The sequence below is a fragment of the Phascolarctos cinereus genome, unplaced genomic scaffold (assembly GCF_003287225.1).
Source record: "Phascolarctos cinereus isolate Bilbo 61053 unplaced genomic scaffold, phaCin_HiC Scaffold_1;HRSCAF=81, whole genome shotgun sequence".
Classification (NCBI taxonomy): Eukaryota; Metazoa; Chordata; class Mammalia; order Diprotodontia; family Phascolarctidae; genus Phascolarctos; species Phascolarctos cinereus.
The window spans coordinates 249,552,100-249,571,953 of record NW_027555514.1 but is presented as its reverse complement, the minus strand read 5'-3'; the positions used below and the strand labels follow the sequence as shown (position 1 = coordinate 249,571,953).

The 19,854-nt window shown below is 35.8% G+C and overlaps 1 pseudogene; it reads right to left on the bottom strand.

Annotated features, from left to right (window-relative positions):
* Positions 1 to 19,854, bottom strand: part of LOC110213217 (origin recognition complex subunit 6-like) — a 111,233-nt pseudogene that overhangs the window by 33,517 nt on the left and 57,862 nt on the right.

The window sequence follows — 19,854 nt, the reverse complement described above, 5'->3', positions numbered from 1 at the left end:
AACAAGCGTCTCTCAGTTTACTTTAATTTTAAATGTAAAAGGGAGATTGGCCCTGTCCAGACCTAAATCAGCAGGCCTATGATTCCTACTTTGTAAAAGTCCAAACATTTTGCTGCTTCTGAAGCCCTTTCCCCAAGTTTGCTGGGCTCTTCAGTGGAGAGAGGAAGAAACAAGAAGTATCAATCTTCTTCACGTAAGGGTGAGGGATCCCTGGTACATAACCCCAACCTCACTTGGAGGATTTGTACCTGGAGATAACTGGATAACCAATGCTTTTCTTTGAATGATGGTAAACCAGTGAGAGTTCATCTCCCAAGAGAGATGCCAGAATCGCAGTGCAGATCTCAAGATATAATCTAGTCCACCTCCTAGCTTCAGGCTGTTCTGTAAATAAAACCTGTAAAACAAAAGATGGTCTATTTTAAGTCTTAAAAAATAACCATCACCAGCTAGCCACATTGGGGTCAAACATGAACACACATACTTCCTCAGGCATGATCCAGTTTCTGTTTCCTTCAGTTTCATTCCCTGAGGGCAATATCAGTCCAACTCTCTTCTCTCTCCTCTCCACTTTCTCTTCTTCTACTGGAAGCTGAAGGAAGGAATATATAAGTACCAATGTCCGGGTGTCAGGGCAAGCCAAACCATATCACATTTTTCAGCTTGGAAAAGAGAAGACTTAGTAGGGACATGCTAGGTGTCTTAAAGTATTTGTAGGTCTGCCACAGGGATGTGAGATTGTATTTATTATGCTTGGCCCCAGAAGGCAGAACTAGCACCACTGGGGGGAAGTTCCAGGGAGGCAGATTTTAGCTTGGTATTATGGAAAAACTAACAATTCAAGATGTACAAAAGCAGAAAGAGTTCCTCCTATTAGAAATTTCCAAGCAGATGCTGGATGACCATTTGTTATGGATGTTGTAGAGATCTGATGTCTCTTTAGACAATGAAAATGTAAGCTCTTTGAGGACAGTGACAGTTTCATCATATCCCTATCTCATAAAGAGTGTTTGGCCAATAGTAGGCATTTAACAACTGATTTTATTTTCATTCATTCATTCATTCATTCATTCATTCATTCATTCATTCATTATTGATTGGTTAAGTGATTATTTCTGTGACTACAACCTTTCCTCTTGGGATAATAGGATTTTACAAAATTCTTGTAATCCTAATAGGATAAAACAGTATAAATTGATATATTCTGGACTTTATTTCAATCATATTTAAAAACATCAGGGGTCATCATATTGTGTATTCTTCCTGTGACAGGAGAACCTGAAATATAGTGCCATTCATCTCATCCCTTTAAATCAGAATTGTTACTTTAAGGACCTGTGCTTGTGCTTGCAATTCAGAGAACTGACACTAGGTGGGATGATGCAGTCAAATTATGTAACCAACTTGTCTAGTTTTTTTTCCAGATCTCTGTAATAGGGCTCATAATCATACGTGATTCAGTCTCTTTCTATGAAACAATCTCTGTAAATAAGGTTTACGAGGGTTTATTTTTCATCTACCACATGCAAGGTACCATACTAGTTTTTAAGGGAATATAGTTGTGTCCCCTACCGTCAAAAGACATACAATTTAGTGAAATAGACCAGACATAAATACACAGGAAATTAAATAACAGCAAAAGAGTTAAATGAGGTATTAAAATAACAGTAGAAGATATATCTTAATGATATAATAGATTATGCTATATAATATATTACATATAATATATTATAATGTGTGACATTTTATATAATTATATATTATAATCAATGATATATAATATCTATGATATCTATATAGTCAGGGTTTCTTAAACTTTGTGTGTGTGTGTGTGTGTGTGTGTGTGTGTCTGTCTGTCGATGGACCCCTTTGAAAATCTGATAATGCCCAAAGTAAATAATATTTTAAAATATTAATAAATATAATAATTTAAATAAATGTTTTAAACACATAAAATAAAATAAATAGCATTAAAAGGGAAGCTAATTATATTGAAACACACTGATAAAAATTTTAAAAATAAAGGTCATGGACACCAGGCTAAGAACTCCTCTTCTAGAACTAAAAGAAAGTTTCATAGGGGTGGAGAACCTGCAGCCTTAAGGCCACATGTGACCCTCTAGGTCCTCAAGTGAGGCTCTTTGACTGAATCCAAACTTCACAGAACAAATTCCCTTAATAAAAGGATTTGTTTTGTGACACTTGGACTCAGTCAAGAGGCTGCCATGTATGGCCTCAAGCCTACAGGTTCCCCATACCTGGAGAGGCTATATAATTCGACTCCTCATTTTGCAGGTAAGGAAATAGGGGACCCCCAGAAAAGGAAAAGGACTTTGTCCAACATCAAACAGATAGTAAGTAGCAGAAATAGGGAAGTGTTGAATACAGTCACTCTTATTCCATCCCCATTTCTCTTACTTCTATAGCCGCTTGGCCTGTGGGCTAGTTTATCTCTCAGGTCTGTTACAGAGGTCAGGACTATGAATGTGATCTATGCCTTTAGGCTGGTGACATGTTTGAGCTGAGGGCTGAAGACTTGGTATAATTTGGCATAGATAATTGGCTAAAAGGGCAAGAGTGAAAACAAATAACTTACAATTTTACAGAGTGTCTTGTGAGCATTGAGAGACTAAGAACCTCACTTGTGGTCACACAGTCTTTTTCAGAGGCCGTACTGTAACTAAGGTCTTCCTGACTCAAAAGTCTGCTCTAGGACTTCTGGTGCCAAGATGGCAGAGTAAAGAAGGAACCCTCTGAAGCCCTCCCAAATTCCCCTCCAAACAACTAGAAAGCTGCCTCAGAATTGACCTAAGATCAGGGAAGCAGCTTACCAGCCCACAGGAAAGGTCTATCATACTGGGGTGGGAGGAGAAGGTGGTCCAAGAACAGCAGTAGCAGTCAGACTCACAGCAGGGTGTCTGTAGCAAATCTCCAAGCCTGAGGCAATCCACCAGGGAGACCCTTACCCTCCTACATGATTGCAATCCCCTAGGCAAATGAGCAGTCTATGCAGCTCAGCAAGGTCCTACCTCAGAGACTCCACCCCCAACACAAGCCACTATCTTGGCCTTGACCCCATTGCTGATCAGTGAAGACCCACCCTGGGGCTAGCCAATGCAAAAGCCTGTCCCCTGGGACCTACTAGCAGAGAGACCCTGTATCCATAGCAACCCAGTGGCAAGGCCCCACCCCTGTAGCAGACCATCTATAAGATCTTTCCTTTAGGAAAGACTCTATTATCTTAGCAACCCAGCAGCAAGGCTCTACCCCCGAAGCTGGCCAGCAGCTAAAATGCCACCTCCAAAGGAGGTGGCTTCATCCCCCAGTGCAAGCCAGAAGGAAAGCCTACCCTATAAAGAAAGCAAGCATCAGCGCTGAAAGCCAGCAGTAAGACCTAGAGCCCCAACACAAAAAGCTTGGAACAGTACAGAACCAGATTCTGACTCTCACATAAAAACATTAAGTCACAAAAAAGCAGAAAAATGAGCAAAACCACAACAAAATAAAAGTGCTTGACTATAGAAACTTACTGTGATGGTAGGAAGGATCAAGGAATAAACTTAGAACAGGAACATAGTGTTAAAATTGCTACATGTGAAGCCTCAAAGAAAAATGTAATGTGGTCCCAGGCCCAAAAAGAATTCCTGAAGAGCTTAAAAAAGATTTTTGAAAAGCAAATTAGAGAAGTAGAAGGGGGGAAAAAAGAGTAATGCAAGAGAATCATGAAAAAAGAATCAATAGCATGGGAAAAGATACTCAAAAATTTGCCAAAGAAAATAGCTCCCTAAAACAGAATTGACCAAATGGAAAAGGAAGTGCAAAAGCTCACTGAAGAAAATAATTCCTTAAAAATCTGAACCGAACAAGTAGAAATTAATTACTCTATGAGACATCAAGATACAATAGGAAAAATTTACAAAAGTTAAAAAAATAGAAGAAATTATGAAATGTCTCACTGGTAAAGACAACTGATGGAGAAAATAGATCCAGGGGGTCCAGGGGATAGCAGAATTATTGGGCTACCTGAAAGACATAGTTCAAAAAAAAAAGCCTGGACAACATCTTTCAAGAAATTATCAAATAAAACTGTCCTGATATATTGAAACCAGTGGTCAAAATAAAAGTTGAAAGATACCATCCCAAAATGAAAACTACTAGGAACATTGTAGCCAAATTCTAGAGCTCACAGATCAAAGAGAAAGTATTACAAGTAGCCCAAAAGAAAACAATTCAATATCATGGAGCTACAGTGAGGATTACACAGGATTTGTCAGCTTCCACATTAAAGAACTGGAGGGCTTGGAATATGGTACACCAGGAGGTAAAAGAGTTAGGATTACAACCAAGAATCACCTAGAAAAATTGAATATAAGCTTTCTGGGAGGAAATGGATATTTAACAAAATAGATGACTTTCAAGCATTTCTAATTAAAAATTAGAGCTGAATTAAAAATTTGACCTCCAAATACAAGACTCAAGGGAAACATAAAAAGGTTAAAAAAAAACAAGAATGAGAAAACATAAATTCAATAAGGTTAAACTGCTTATATTTCTATATGACAATGTAACATTTGTAACTTAACAATTTTATCAGTATGAGAATAATTAGGAGTACATGTAGACAAAGGGTGTGGATATATGGTCACTTTGATGGGATGTTACCCCCAAAAAGCAAAATAAAGGGGTGAGAAAGAAAATTGTGCTGGAAGGAGATGGAGAGGGGAATTGGATGTGATAAATTATGTGGCATAAAAGAAGCATGAAAATGCAATCATAATAGAGGGGAAGATAGGGGTTGGGGATGGTGGGCAAAACTTAAACCTCACTCTCATTAAAATTGGCTCAAAGAGGAATAACATACACACTTAGCTATAGAAATCTATAAGGAAGTAAAAAGGGATGGGGATAATCAAAGGGGGAGGAGAGACTGATAAAAGGGAAGGTATATTGGGGAAGGTGGTGATCAGAGATAAAACACTGGTGAGGAGGGAAAGGGGTGGAAGGTTAAAGAGGGGAATAAACAAGTGAAAAGTAGCATTGAGGGAAATAGTTATTAAAACTATAAATATGAATAGGATGAATTCACCTATAAAATGGAAGCAGATAGCAGAATGGATTAAAAACCAGAATCCTACAATATATTGTTCATGAGAAACACATTTGAAACACAGAGATACACAGAGTAAAGGCAAGGAGCTGTAGCAGAATTTATTATGCTTCAGCTGAAGCAAAGAAAACAGTAGTAACAATCATGATCTTGGATGAAGCAAAAGCAAAAATCGAACTAATTAAAAGAGATAAAGAAAAAAAAATTTACCTTGCTGAAAGATACCACAGAAAGTAAAGTCATATCAATACTAAACATACATGTACCAAACAGTGTAGGATCTAAATTGTGAAGAAGTTGAATGAGTTACAGGAGGAAATAGATAATAAAATTGTACTACTGGGGGACCTCAATTGTCCCCTTTCAGAACTCAATAAATATAACCCAAAAATAAATAAGAAAGAAATTAATGAAGTGAATAAAATTCTAGAAAAGTTAGATATGATAGATTTCTGGAGAAAATTAAATGGGAATAGAAAGGAATATATCTTTTTCTCAGCAGTACATGGTACCTGTACACAATGTGACCATGTATTAGGACTTAAAAAAACACACTACAAAATGCAGAAAAGCAGAAATAGCAAAGGCATTCTTTTCAGATCATAATGCAATAAAATTATTCAATAATGAACAATGAAAAGAGAGATTAAAATTAATTGAAAATTAAATAATCTAATCTTAAAAAAACAAATAGGTCAAAGAACAAATCATAGAGACAATCAATAATTTCATTAAAGAAAATGACAACTATGAGACAACATACCAAAATTTTATGGGATGCAGTGAAAGCAGTACTTAGGGGGAAATTTGTATCTCTAATTACTTCAACAAAATGGAGGAAAAGCAGATAAATGAGTTGGGCTGAAAAAATAGAAAAAGAAGAAATTAAAAATCCCCAATTAAACACCAAATTGGAAATCCTGAAAATCAAGGGAGAGAGTAATAAAATTGAAAGTAAGAAAACCATTGAACTAATAAAACTCAAAGCTGGTTTTATTAAAAAAATGATTAACCACTGATTAATTTAATTAAAAAAATGAAAGAAGAAAACAAAATTACTAGTATCAAAAATGAAAGGAGTGAATTCACCACGAATGAAGAGGAAATTAAAACAGTTCTTAAGAGCTATTTTGACCAATTATATGCCCCCAAATTTGACAGTCTAAATGAAATTGAATATGTACAAAAATATAAATTACCTAGATTCCCAGAAGAAATAAAATAAATAACCCAGACTTAGAAAAAGAAGTTGAACAAGTCGCCAATGAACTTCCTAAGAAAAATGCCCACAACCAGATAGATTCACAAATGAATTCTACAGACATTTAAAGAGCAATTAATCCTAATATTATATAAACTATTTGGAAAAATACACAGAGTCCTACAAAATTTCTTTTATAACATATGTGCTATACTGATACCCTAACCAGGAGGAACCAAAATAGAGAAAGGTATAGACCAATTTCCCTAATGAATATCAGTGCAAATATTTTAAATAAAATACTGGCAGAGAGATTATAGCAATATATCACAAGAATCATACACTATGAGTAGGTGGGATTTATACCAGGAATGCAGGGCTAGTTCAGTTTTAGGAAAACTGTTAGCATAATTGACCAAATTAGTAACAAATCCAACATAAATAAAATGATTATCTCGATAGTTGCAGGAAAAGCCTTTGACAAAATACAGCACTCATTTCTATTACAAACATTAGAGAGCATAGGAATAAATGGAGCTTACCTTAAAATGATAAGTAGTATTTATCTAGAACCATCAGCAAGCATTATCTGTAGTGGGGTTATAAGCTAGAAACCTTCCTAGTACAATCAGATGTGAAGCAAGGATGCCCATTATCACCACTATTATTCAATATTGTACTAGAAATGTTAGCTATAGCAATTGGAGGGAAAAAATGAATTGAAGGAATTAGAATAGGCAATGAAGACACAGAACTGTCACTCTTTGCAGATGATAGGATGTTATAGCTAGAAAATCCTAGAAAATCAACTGAGAAAAAAATACTTGAAATTATTAACAACTTTAGCAAAGTTGTAGGATACAAAAAAATCCACATAAATCATTAGCATTTCTATATATTACCAACAAAATAACAAAGAAACCAAAGCAACAAAGCTAAGCAGCAAGAGATAGAGAAATTCCATTTAAAATAACTACACAATGTAAAATACTTGGTAGTATACCTGCTAAGACAAACCCAGGAACAATATTAACACAACTATAAAACCCTTTTCACACACATAAAGTCAGATCTAAACAATTGGAAAAATATTAATTGCTCATGAGTAGGCTGAGCCAATATAATAAGAATGACAATTCAAAATTAACATATTTATTCAGTGCCATACCAATGAAACTATTAAAAAGTTATTTTATAGTGCTTGAAATATAATAATGAAATTCATGTGGAAGAAGAAAAGTTCAAAGATATCAAGGGAATCAGTGGAAAAAAAATGAAAGAAAGTGATCTAGCCATACCAGATCTCACAATGTATTACACATTGATAATTATCAAAACAATCTAGTACTGGCTAAATAATAGACTGGTGGATCAGTGGCATAGTTTAGGTACAAATTACATTATAGTAGATGACTATTACATTATAGTAGGTGACTATAGTAATCTGTTATATAATAAACCCAAAGATCCAAACTTTTGAAACAAAGACTTATTATTTGACAAAAGCTACTGGGGAAACAATAACAGTATGGCAGAAACCAGGTATATATAACATCTCACACCATAAGATAAGGTCAAAATGGGTACATGATTTACAACTAAAGGTTGATACTATAAACAGATTAAGAGAGTATAGAATAGTGTATCTGTCAGATTTATGGATAAGGGAAGAATTTACGACCAAAGAAGATATAGACAGTATTACACAATATAAAATAGGTAATTTTTATTATATAAAATTAACAAGTTTTTGCACAAACAAAACCAATGTAAACAAAATTATAAGGAAATCAGAAAATTGGGGGAAAATTAACAAGTCTCTCTGACAACAGCCTCATTTCTCAAATATATAGAGAACTGTGTCAAATTTATAGAAATACAAGTCATTCCTCAATTGATAAATGGTTAAAGGATATGAACAGATATTTCAGACAAAGAAATGAAAAATATTTATAGTCATATGAAAAATGCTCTAAATCACTATTGATCAGAGAAATAAAATTAAAACAACTCTGAAGTACCACCTCACACCTATAAGAGTGGCTAATATGACAAAAATGAAAATGTTGGAGGGGATGTGTGAAAACTAGGACATTCCTAAATGTTGGTGGAGTGATAAACTGATCCAACTATTTCAGAGAGCAATTTGGAACTATGCCCAAAGGGCTATAAAAGTGTACATATCCTTTGATCCAGCAATATCACTGTGAGGTCTATATCCCCAAGACATTCCCCAAAAGGGAAAAGGACTTTTTGTACAAAAATATTTATAGCAGCTCTTTTTGTGGTGACTAAGAATTGGAAATCAAAGGGGTGCCTTTCAGTTGGGGAATGGCAAAACAAGCTATGGTATATGATTATGTGGAGTATTATTATGCTGTAAGAAATGACAAACAGGGTAATTTCAGAAAAATCTAGACTTACATGAACTGATGCATAGTGAAGTGAACAGAACCAGGAGAATGTTGTACACTGTAACAGAAAATTGTTCGATGAATAACTGTGCATGACTTAACTATTTACATCAATATAATGATCCAAGAAAATCCCAAAGGACTGATGACGAAGCATAATATCCACATCTGGAAAAAGAACTGATATTCATTGAATACAGACCCAAGGATTCTATTTTTAACTTACTTTCATTTTTTTCCTTTTGTTTGAATCTAGAATGACTAATAAGAAAGTGTTTTACATAACTACACATTTATGATCTATATCTGATTACTTACTGTCTCAGGGAGGGGAAGGGCAGGCTGGGGGAAAGAATAGAATTTGAAACTCAAAACTTTAAATAAAATTGTTAAAAAATTAAGAAAAAGAGAGTTTGCCCTATCTTCCTTATGCTATGCAATGCTGCCTCTGTCTTCACAACCTCTGATTGTAGAGAGTATATATTTAATAAATTTTCCTTACATTAATTTTCATTCAGGATTTCAGTGCGTCTGAGATGGAGTATTCATGGTAGCAAATTTAGAATTTTATTTTTAGAACTAGAAGGGGCTTCAGAGGAAATCTCGTCCAGTTTTCTCATTTAACACATCCTGAAACTGAGGCCCAATAAAGTTAAGTTACTTGCTCAAGGTCTCATAGAACATAATAGTAGCACAGCTGGAATTTCAGTCTAATTCAGGGTTATTTCCACTGTACTTTCTTATCTCTCAGTGGGGAATAAAGGTAGGAAAGTAGACTGAGACTAGATTGGGAATATTAAAGTTATATCCTTAAACTCTGTACTAATTTATATGAAAGTTATAGCAAGCTTGAGGACTTTTTAGGATTGGTTTTCCTGGAGAGCTAGGGGTCCAGAGGAGGTTTACTTCTCTCTACTTTTCTGTTGAAGTTTTTCATATGTAAACAACACCAAATCCTGCTAGGTCCTATAGTGCAAACTTGAAGAGTAATATGCAAATGAGAAGATTAGCATGTGTGTGTTGGGTCTATTTGCACTGAATGTTTCAATGTTCATTTCTGTTATGATTTTGTTGTGCTCACTCTTGTCACAGTGATTGACAACCTGTTTCCTTGATCTTGAATTTTGATTTTTAGGCAAAAATATATGTGTTTCTTGATGCATAGCAAGTGAAAACTAATTCCTTGGTTGTCCCCTTTCCCCCTCATTTGGTTTACATGCAGAGTTTGGCCAGGTGCCATGCTGACTCTATGGTGCCTCTCAACCTTGATATTTTCATTCTAAAACAGTTATAGGAGTAGTGGTGGTTTGGAGCTTTAGATAAATTATTTGAATATCCAAGGCTTGGCTGATTCCAGCATTACTTATATCCTTTAATCTCTCTAAGATTCTTACTTCTATTTACTGAGCCATGCTCATTTTAAAGTCACTCATGTATCAGTGACAAAATGAGATATTACATAGTTCTTACTGTCCATTCTTTCTTTCAGCTTAGAGTGAAAGGTTACTTTAAGCTGGGGCATATAAAGGTTTATGAAAAAAATAAAGGTAAGAGAGACAAAATTATTGCAACTGCCAAAAATAGTAATATTATAATTTTTTCCTTTTAGATGACTTTGAGAAAGACACTTAAATCCCTCTGAGTTGTAATGTCATCATCTTCCTCATTTATCTTAACATTTGTGTGGTTATGGTGTTTAAAGGTCAGTCTTTAAAAACAAACAATTCTTTGTATAGAACCCTTCAAATATTCTTAAATCTACTACCATACACTCAACTAGTGAGACATTTTTGCAATGGGATGTCCACAATACAACCATAAGACATCAATCACAGCAGAAGTTAATTCCACTATAATTGCCAAATATATGCCTGGAGAGTACCATTCAGAAAGAAATAAAGTTAAATATGTACTTTAGATTGTAAGCTTAGGTAGTCAAAGCTTAGAGCTGGAAAGGGCCATAGAGATCATCTATTCATTTCCATACTGCTCTTTAAAGCACTATTGAACACTTACATCACAATGAGACAGAAGGATAAAGACGTCCCAATTGAAACTGTCTGCTCAGCTAACATCTGGTTGACCTCTCTCTGATTTAACAGGTGAAAGGTGCCCTACAGAGAAAAACTTAATGTAGAGCTTAAATAACAATGAATTTACCCAAGAAATTACTTTGAGTTTTCAAAAATGAGACATATGGACTGTATTTCTTAAACTCAGTTATTAAAACAATTTGAAATAATTTCATTTTCAAATTTCCCTACAGTTAGCTCATTTCTGCCAAATAAATAAAGAATGGATAGATTAGAGCAGATAAACATGTTTCTTTCACCTATACAAACACATATTCAACATATAAGATGTCAATTCTAATTTTTCATTGCATCAAGGAAAAATTTCTTCAAAATTAGCTACTCAGAGTGGAGTAGGACATTTCCTTAGCAATTTAGGTAACTGAATACACTTTTTGAATTTTTCAATGTAATATTCATATGCAATTTGCTTTGGGATTTCCAAGATTAATGGGCTCAGTGTAGGGGAAAAACACATCTTGAGCCCTGCCTTTGGCACCTACTCTAATGACAGACCAGTCAGGAAAGAGAAATTTAATAACAGTATTTGATTGATATAAAATATCAAGTTAATTATCAAGGAAGAAGCATGTAGCATAGAATCGTTGGCACACCAAGCCCAAACAAATGTAATCTCTTTGGAAGCTAGGTAGCACAGTGGATAGAGCACTAGACCTTGATTCAGGAGTACCTGAGGTCCAACCTGGCCTCAGACACTTACTAGTTATGTTACTCTGGCCAAGTCACTGAACATCTGTTTGCCTCAGTTTCTTCATCTTTAAAATGGGGATAGTAATAGTACCTTCCTCCCAGGGCTTTTGTGAAGATTAAATAAGATGATAATTATAAAGTTCTTAGCATGGTACCTGGCACGTAGTAAAAACTATTTAAATTATTATTATTACTATTATTATTACTATTATTATTATCTCCATCGACTCATGAGTCAGCTGCCAGCCTACTTCCTGAAGAAATCTGCAGAAAACCCGAACTCTAAAGTGAGGGAAAGTCTAAGCTAGGGATGGGGAACCTGTGGACTTGAGGCCACATGTGGCCTTCTAGTTTCTTAAGTGTGGCCTTTTGACTGAATCAAAATTTTATAGAGTGAAACAGGATATCTTCTGTAAAATTTGGATTCAGTAAAAAAGCCACACTTTTTTTACAATTCTAATAACAAAAATCTAGTTTATTACATCTCCAAATCATGGGAAAACATTCCATTCATTTATCTTCCAATTTTTTTTCATTTTTTAAATTAATTTATTTTGAATTATCAACAATCACTTCCATAAGCTTTTGAGTTTTAAATTTTTCTTTCCCTCCCTCCCACCTCCCTTCCCAAGATGGCGTGTAATCTGATATAGGCTATACACATACATTCCTATTAGACATATTTTCACATTAGTGATGTTGTAAGTAAGAATTAGAACCAATAGGAGGAACCACCAGGAAGAGGAAACAAAACACAACAGAAGAAAAAAAAAGCAAATAATATGCTTTGATATGCATTCAAACTCCATAGTTCTTTCTTCTTTGTGGATAGCATTTTCCATCATGAGGCCTTTGGAGATGTCTTAGATCCTTGTATTGCTGAGAAGGGTTAAGTCTCTCAACATTAGTCATCGCACAATCGAATGGGCCTCAATTTTCTGATCTACAAAATGAGTTTTGGATCATATGATCTCTAAATTCTCCTTTAGTCTCTAAACCTTCCATCCTAAGAGTAGAATGGTAGTAGGCTGGACATGGAGTTAGGGCTGGGCTGGGCTGGGCTAGGCTGGACTCAGCCTTAGCCTCATTCTGGGCTCAAATAATGTCTCTGATACTTGCTAGCTGAATGACCCTCATTTCACATTTTTGAGCCTCAGTTTCTTCATCTGTAAAATGAGGATGATTATAATTAGGTACCTCTCAGGGTAGTTGTTGTAAGGCTCAAATGAAATAATGTAAGGAAAGCACATTGTTTATTGTTGACAGCTACAGAAATGCCAATTGTTATTATTGGTTGTCACTGTTGTGCTTACTTATTATTCTTATTGATGTCTTTATTATTGTTTACTTCTTTGTTGTTTGTTTTTACTATTCTCGACATTTTTGTTGAAGGTTTTTATTGTTTTCATGGTTCTCAACATTTTGTTGATTTTGTTGTTATTCTTATTGTTATGACTTATTTCTGCTTCTTTTTGTCAATGTGCTTTGACTATTGTCTTTTTTCATTGTTTGCTGTTATTATGGTTGTTTGTTGTCATTGCCTTTGTGTGTTGTTTGCTATTATTGTGATTGTTGGTTCATGTTGCCATTGTCGTGACAGTTATTGCCATTGTTGATTCTCATCATTATTGTACTTGTGTGACACAACAATAGCATTATTTTTTATTTGTTATGATTATCGTTGTTGTCAAAGTCTTTCTTATTGTTGCAGTCATTGTCATTGTGCCAACACTGACTTGAGAAAATGTTAAGGGCCCATTTGGGTTTAAATAATTTCCATATTGAGAATTTCCCTTCACATCCACAAAGGCTCTAGATATATAGTGGAAAGGAGAAAATTGTGTTATACGGGGAAATAGATACTAGGAGGATAAGGAGACCAGCGAGTAAGGAGCTAGAATTGGGAAAAGAGGCCACATAGATAGATAGATAGATAGATAGATAGATAGATAGATAGATAGATAGATAGATAGATAGATATAGATATAGATATAGATATAGATATAGATATAGATATAGATATATAGATATATAGTAGGCGGGTGGGGGACAGAGATATTAGATTTTAAAAAAAAGTATTCTGTGATGTAAAAAGGCAGAAACAAGGAGGACTGCAAGAGTTAAAGACAAAGAACAAGTTAGATCCATGAAGGACCAAGAATCTATCCAGGAATCTGGAGATTCCCAGCAACATCAAGGCAGCAGGAAAAAAGGAAGGTTTCTTGACCCCAAAGCAGTTGTTGACCTAACCTTTAATGCATGTATTCACTTCTTATCCTAATGAGAGACAGTCTTGAGTAAGCTTGGAATGGAAGCTTTCAGGCAATGATGATAGGATGATATTCCTAATATTAAGAACTTATACTTATATCATGTTTAATTGTTTTTGATGGACCAGATCTATTATTTATCCCATGTAAAGAGCTCCCTGTGAGGAAACTCTACTAAGCAATGACAGTGGAGACTTATTTGGCATCTTACAGTCTTGGAGAGTGGATGGATACAGAGAGGTTGAGTAAGTGACCCACAGTCAGATAACCACTATGCATTATAGGCAGGAACTGAAACGAACAGAAGCCATAGAATCATAGGATAAAAGGATAACAGATTTAGACTAGAAGAGGCCTTAAAGACCATCAAACTCAAATGCCTCATAAATGAGAAATCAATCAAAGAAATACTGTGTATTTTGTTCAGACTCACTTAGCTAGGGTAGAGCCATTGTTAGAATACAGGTCCTAGAACTTCTGGTCCAGTGCCCTTTTCTTTATACTTTTCAGAAAACAGCAAGACTGAGTGGTGGGTTGTGAGCTGGAGAGCAGTCACAGTATCCTGGCAGAGCCAGTTACCTGATACATTGCTCAGAAGCATATTCATTTGCAATGTCCTTGAACCTGTCACACCCAATGCATGACACTTTTCCGTGGAGTATTGGGTGTTAAGGTTTAGGAAGCAAAGGAGAAGTGCAAAGGAGGAAACTGCAAGAGCATGAAGATGATGACACAGAGACAGAGAGAGATACAGAGACAGAGACTGAGACATCTGGGCAATAATTGTGGTCGCATGGATCCCAGTTGAGACTGTCAGGTCCACTCACACTGCTGTATGCTGATCTAGTTTATGTGACAAATGGACAGAGGTCTTGTTCAGTAAATAGATAGTCAAGACTGGGGATATGTGTTTTATTTTACTCTTGATTACAAGATTCCCTGTCCAGATAATGATTCCTAAATTTCATCTCCAACTGATGACAAGCCTTCTTGGCTACATGAGTCATACCTCTTGTGGAAACATATTGTATATTTTCCATTACCCTCTTAAGGGAGTACTCAGACTATGCCCTCATTCTCTTTCAGAGAATCCCTACCTTTCAACTTAGCCTATGTCTAGTGGAACTTTCAGGGTATGGATAAACAGTAGGTAGAACCATTTTATTTTTATATAATGTTCATTGTTCTTGTTATTCTTTTACTACATAATATATCTAAACCTATTCTGCTTCTGAGAGTCCTCTTTATTATACAGGCATACCTCATTTTATTCAATTTTGTTTGTGCCAACACTGCATCAAGCAAGTCAGCTGGCTCTGTTTTTTCACTAGCATTTGTTCACGTTGGGTCTCTGTGTCATATATTGGTAATTTTCACAATATTTCAAAAAATTTCATTGTTCTTGTATCCGTTATGTTATCTGTGACCAGTGACCTTTGATGTTACTATTGTAATTGTTTTGGGGCTCCACAAACCCTGCCCATATAAATTATTTGTTGATGTTTTGTCGTTTCAGTCATGTCCAACTCTTCATGACCTCATTTGGGGTTTTCTTGGCAAAGATACTGAAGTGCTTTGTTATTTCCTTCTCTAGCTCATTTTACAGATGAGAACACAGAGGCAAATAAGGTGATTTACCCAGAGTCACACAGCTAATAAGTGTCTGAGGCTGGATTTGAACTCAATTTTTCCTGACTCCAAGCCTAGAACTCTAGCCATTGAGCAACCTGGCTGCCTTTCGCCCATGTAAGACAGTGAACTTAATTGATAAATGTTGTGTGCATTCTGATTGCTCTACAAACCAGCCATTCCCTAATCTCTCCCTCTTGTCAAGCCTCCCTATTCCCTGAGACACAACAATATTGAAATTAGGCCAATTAATAAGCCTACAATGGCCTCTAAGTGTTCACATGCAGTGAATCAATGGGCAAACTTCTTTATCTTATTTTAATAAATTTCCATGGGTCAGATAGATGGCTCAGTAGATAGAGCACTGGGCCTGGATTCAGAAGGACCTGAGTTCAAGTCCAGCACCAGACATATAACACTTACTAGCTATGTGACCCTGGGCGCAACCACCACCCCAATCAGTCAGCAGTCACCAATATCAAGGCACGACCCTCCACCAACAAAAAAGACCATGACATATTGAAGGCTCAGATGATAGCTAGCATTCTTTTTTTTTTTTTAGCAATAGAGTATTTTTTAATTAAGGCATATACATTGTTTCTTTAGACATAGCACTATTGTCCACTTAATACAATACAGTGTGGTGTAAACATAGCTTTTAGATGCACTAGGAAACCAAAAAAAGATGTGTGACTCACGTTATTGAAGTATTTGCTTTATTGCAGTGGTCTGGAACCAAACCCTCAATATCTCCAAGGTATGCCTGTACTAAATTTATATAACTATAGCTCTGTGAAATACAGAAAGTTCACCACAGTTATAAGGTAGAGTTTGGCCAAAGGATAGGAATTCAGACTGCTCATAGTTGGATCAATCTATGTATCTACAAATTCTCTAAGGATGAGTCATCCTTGCCCTACAGAAGGAGACAGAGAAAACGGATAGAAGTTTATTCGCTGTCTGAGAACCATAGATAGCTTGGGATCTCCTTAGAACATTCACTCAGCAGAGCACATTCATAAACTACTAGGATGAGTGTGGGATTTCCCAAAACACAGATCTTTTTTATTGAACAGGGACAAATGAGCAGCTATCAATTACACTTAGTCGTTAAACATTCACTGATTTAATATGCATTTGTTAAACACCTACTATGGGTCAGGCATTGTGTCAATGGGGATACAACTATAAAATCATCCCTGCTTTCAAGAATCATAAATTTAGAGCAGGAAGGGAAGCTTGGAGGCCATATAGTCCAAACCCTTATTTTCCAATTCAATGGGACTGAGGCCCAGGGAGGTTACCCAGACACTAAGTGACAGAAAAAAGATTTAATCCCACGTCCTCAGACCTCAGACCAGTTGTTACTTCCTTACATTCTCTTGGATAGAAAAGATATATGTAAATTAGAACTTAAGATTTTAAGTTCTTTGAGAACAGGGTCCCTATCTTTCCCATCTCTGTATTCCAACCACAGTCTCATACATAGAATATAATCTTAATAAATAATGATAGTAATAGAAAAATACCTTTGTACAGCATTTTGAGATTCATTAACTTTACACTTATCTCAACTGATAATGTTGAATCTTGCTTAAGGTTGAATTCAGTTGAAGACAGGTGACAGGTATCAAGGAAAGGGTATGATAGAAGATAAGTTCAGAGCACAGAAAGATGTCAAGCTCCGCTCTGCTAGGAAAAAAAAAACCTCTACCAACAATAACAACATCATTTTAAGACTATTTTCTGTGCTCTAAAAGCATTTGTAGCAACTAAATCCAATTTACCTTTACGTCTTTGTGTAGTTAGCAAAACATTACTCATGAAGAATATCTCCTGTGATCATAAGATTGGTGTAAATGAAGGTGCTTCATAAGGGAGAAAGAGAAATCCTGTTCATATTGAAGTCTCTGTTTTGATGAAGGACTTACCATAAACACCGACATTCTTTCAGGTTTCACTTCCATGGCACTAGGGGCACTATAGGGTTCCCTACAGACTGCAGAACAGCTATCATCCCGATCTCTCCCCACAACCTTATTAGGGATGCACCTGGGATCTCAGGCGGTCGTCATAGAGACCATCTGGGGCTCAGGTGCTTTCCCTCATACTAATGTACAGGGAATCCCTAAAAAAAGATGGCCCCCCTTTAAGAAAGCCCTCCATTAACAAAGCAAAAATGATATAGAGAGGGGTCCAGTTATGTGTTTAGTTAGTTGAGTATTCTACCCCAAATGGCATAATCACATGTACTGATAATGCAGTAAAACAAGCAAAATTAGACTCAAGTTCATGGAAACTTATCTTTCATTTAGCCCCATTGGATTTTCTGGTCATGGATGGATCTAGGTAGAAAAGAGTTACTTTGTCCCAGCAGCCTTGCGATCCAGGGACTGCTCAGGTAATGAGTGGTTATTTTTAGAATCTTTCCTCTGTGATTTATGTTCTGTTTGTATGCCCTGTGAATTGAGCTGTGTGGAAGCTGGGCTATGATACAGAGAGGGAATCGAGTTGACTTAATGTATACTGAATGTATTTCTGCTTCTAGAGTCATTCCATGAATACATTTGGCTATTTATAAAATGGATAGTAATTAGAAATGTTAAACTCTCACCTTAAAAAAAAAAGGCACTGATTTTTTTTTTCCCGCACTAGTCCTTAAATGAAGTCATTTAGACCAGGAGATATAAGGTGGATTTGACAAAATGTTTTATGGTAGAACTACTCTGATAATGCTGTTATTGGATGCTGGTTCCACTTTTACTGGTAACTAGGTTGTCCTGTGGGTTTTTACAATGTAAAATTATCATAATTTGCAGCATGGGGTTTTCCCTGACTTTCAGCTGCATCCAGGTGAACATAATCCATGTAATAGTAGCTGTCTACTTGACTAGTACTTACTTACATGAAAAACAGGTAAAACTGGTATGAGGTCAATGGCATGTTTATTAGCATTGAGTATTGGGAGGATAGACGAATCTTTCTTTTGACAAAGTATGTTTCTTCCCTCAATGACTATCATCCCTGCCCAATCATGATAGACCATGTCATTATGCATGGAGCTCAGCTTCCCAGGTCACCACTCCTAGGTCACTACCACATTGATTCTATGGCAACCCAATCCTAGAGTCTACCTCCCACTCCACCCCTCTCAACTCTTACTGGGATACGGTTGATGTGCTACTCTGTGTCCTCTTGATCCTGTACTCATAGGACTATTATCTTGTGTATCCTTGGGGAAATTACTTAACCTCTCTGGTTAACTATATAAGGAGGAGGTTGGGTTAGATGGTAACTAAAGTCCCATCCAACTATGAATTTCTTTTCCTATTATCCCTCTGGCCACTCCTACCGCTGCACCCCTACCCCTACCCTACGCGTACACACACACACACACACACACACACACACACACACACACACACACACACATACTCACTGTACCCTTATTCAAACTTTGTCACTCCTCTTCCCAAATGAATTCCTCCGAAATATAATAATTTCTATTTATGTTGACAGAGATCTCTAAAATTTAAAGCACAATGAATATAAGCTATTTTCTCTAGGATGATATTTTTATAAGTAATGTAGAGTCAAAACCAATGTCTGGGTTAGTGAGGCAAAAAATAGCGACCTTGTTTTTCGCTTGAACTACTTGGACCATTCATCTATCTTGGACCAAATAAAAATATTTTTGAATTAATCTAAATACTATTTCATAAAAGTTCTACTATGAACACATAAAATGCCATGGAACTTAGAGGAAGGCCTTACCACCACTTGGGTGGAAGGTATATGAGTGACCATAGACAGGAATGGGCTATGATCTGTATTGTTGGTGAGGGTACTCACATTGACAACGTTATAGATCCATTTAAAAACTGAAGTAAATATTCACATATCTTTACTCACATACGTATATTTCGCTCATTCTTCCAGTAAGCATTTATTAAGTTCTATGTGCCAGGCACATATATCTTTACTGTTATTTATAAAACCTTGAAAATAAATACTACTAAATGGTGAAGATTTGATAACAACCATGTGTGGACCTAGAGAAGAATTCTTTATGTGCTGCCTTATTTTTTGATGCCACTTACTCATGAATGATGTCTTAGGAATCCAGCCATTCAATTAGCATTTATTAGGCTCCTACTATGCACGAGATGCTGTGTTAAATGCTGGAGATATAGTAAGTATATATTCCAATTCTCTGATTGTGATTTTTATTTATATTGCAGTATTATGACTTATTAAAGGCAAAGCACATTCATTGACATTTAAATATAAAAACATACTGTAATTTAACAAACATTTGTTGAGCATCTACTCTTTGGAAGGTACTATAATGACAGGTATCTTTTTATGTAATTTCTTATTTGGCATCAGGTGCATTACTGCTCCTTTTCATTTGAGTGTATAATTGAAAGCTGATGGTCTTTGACTTTTT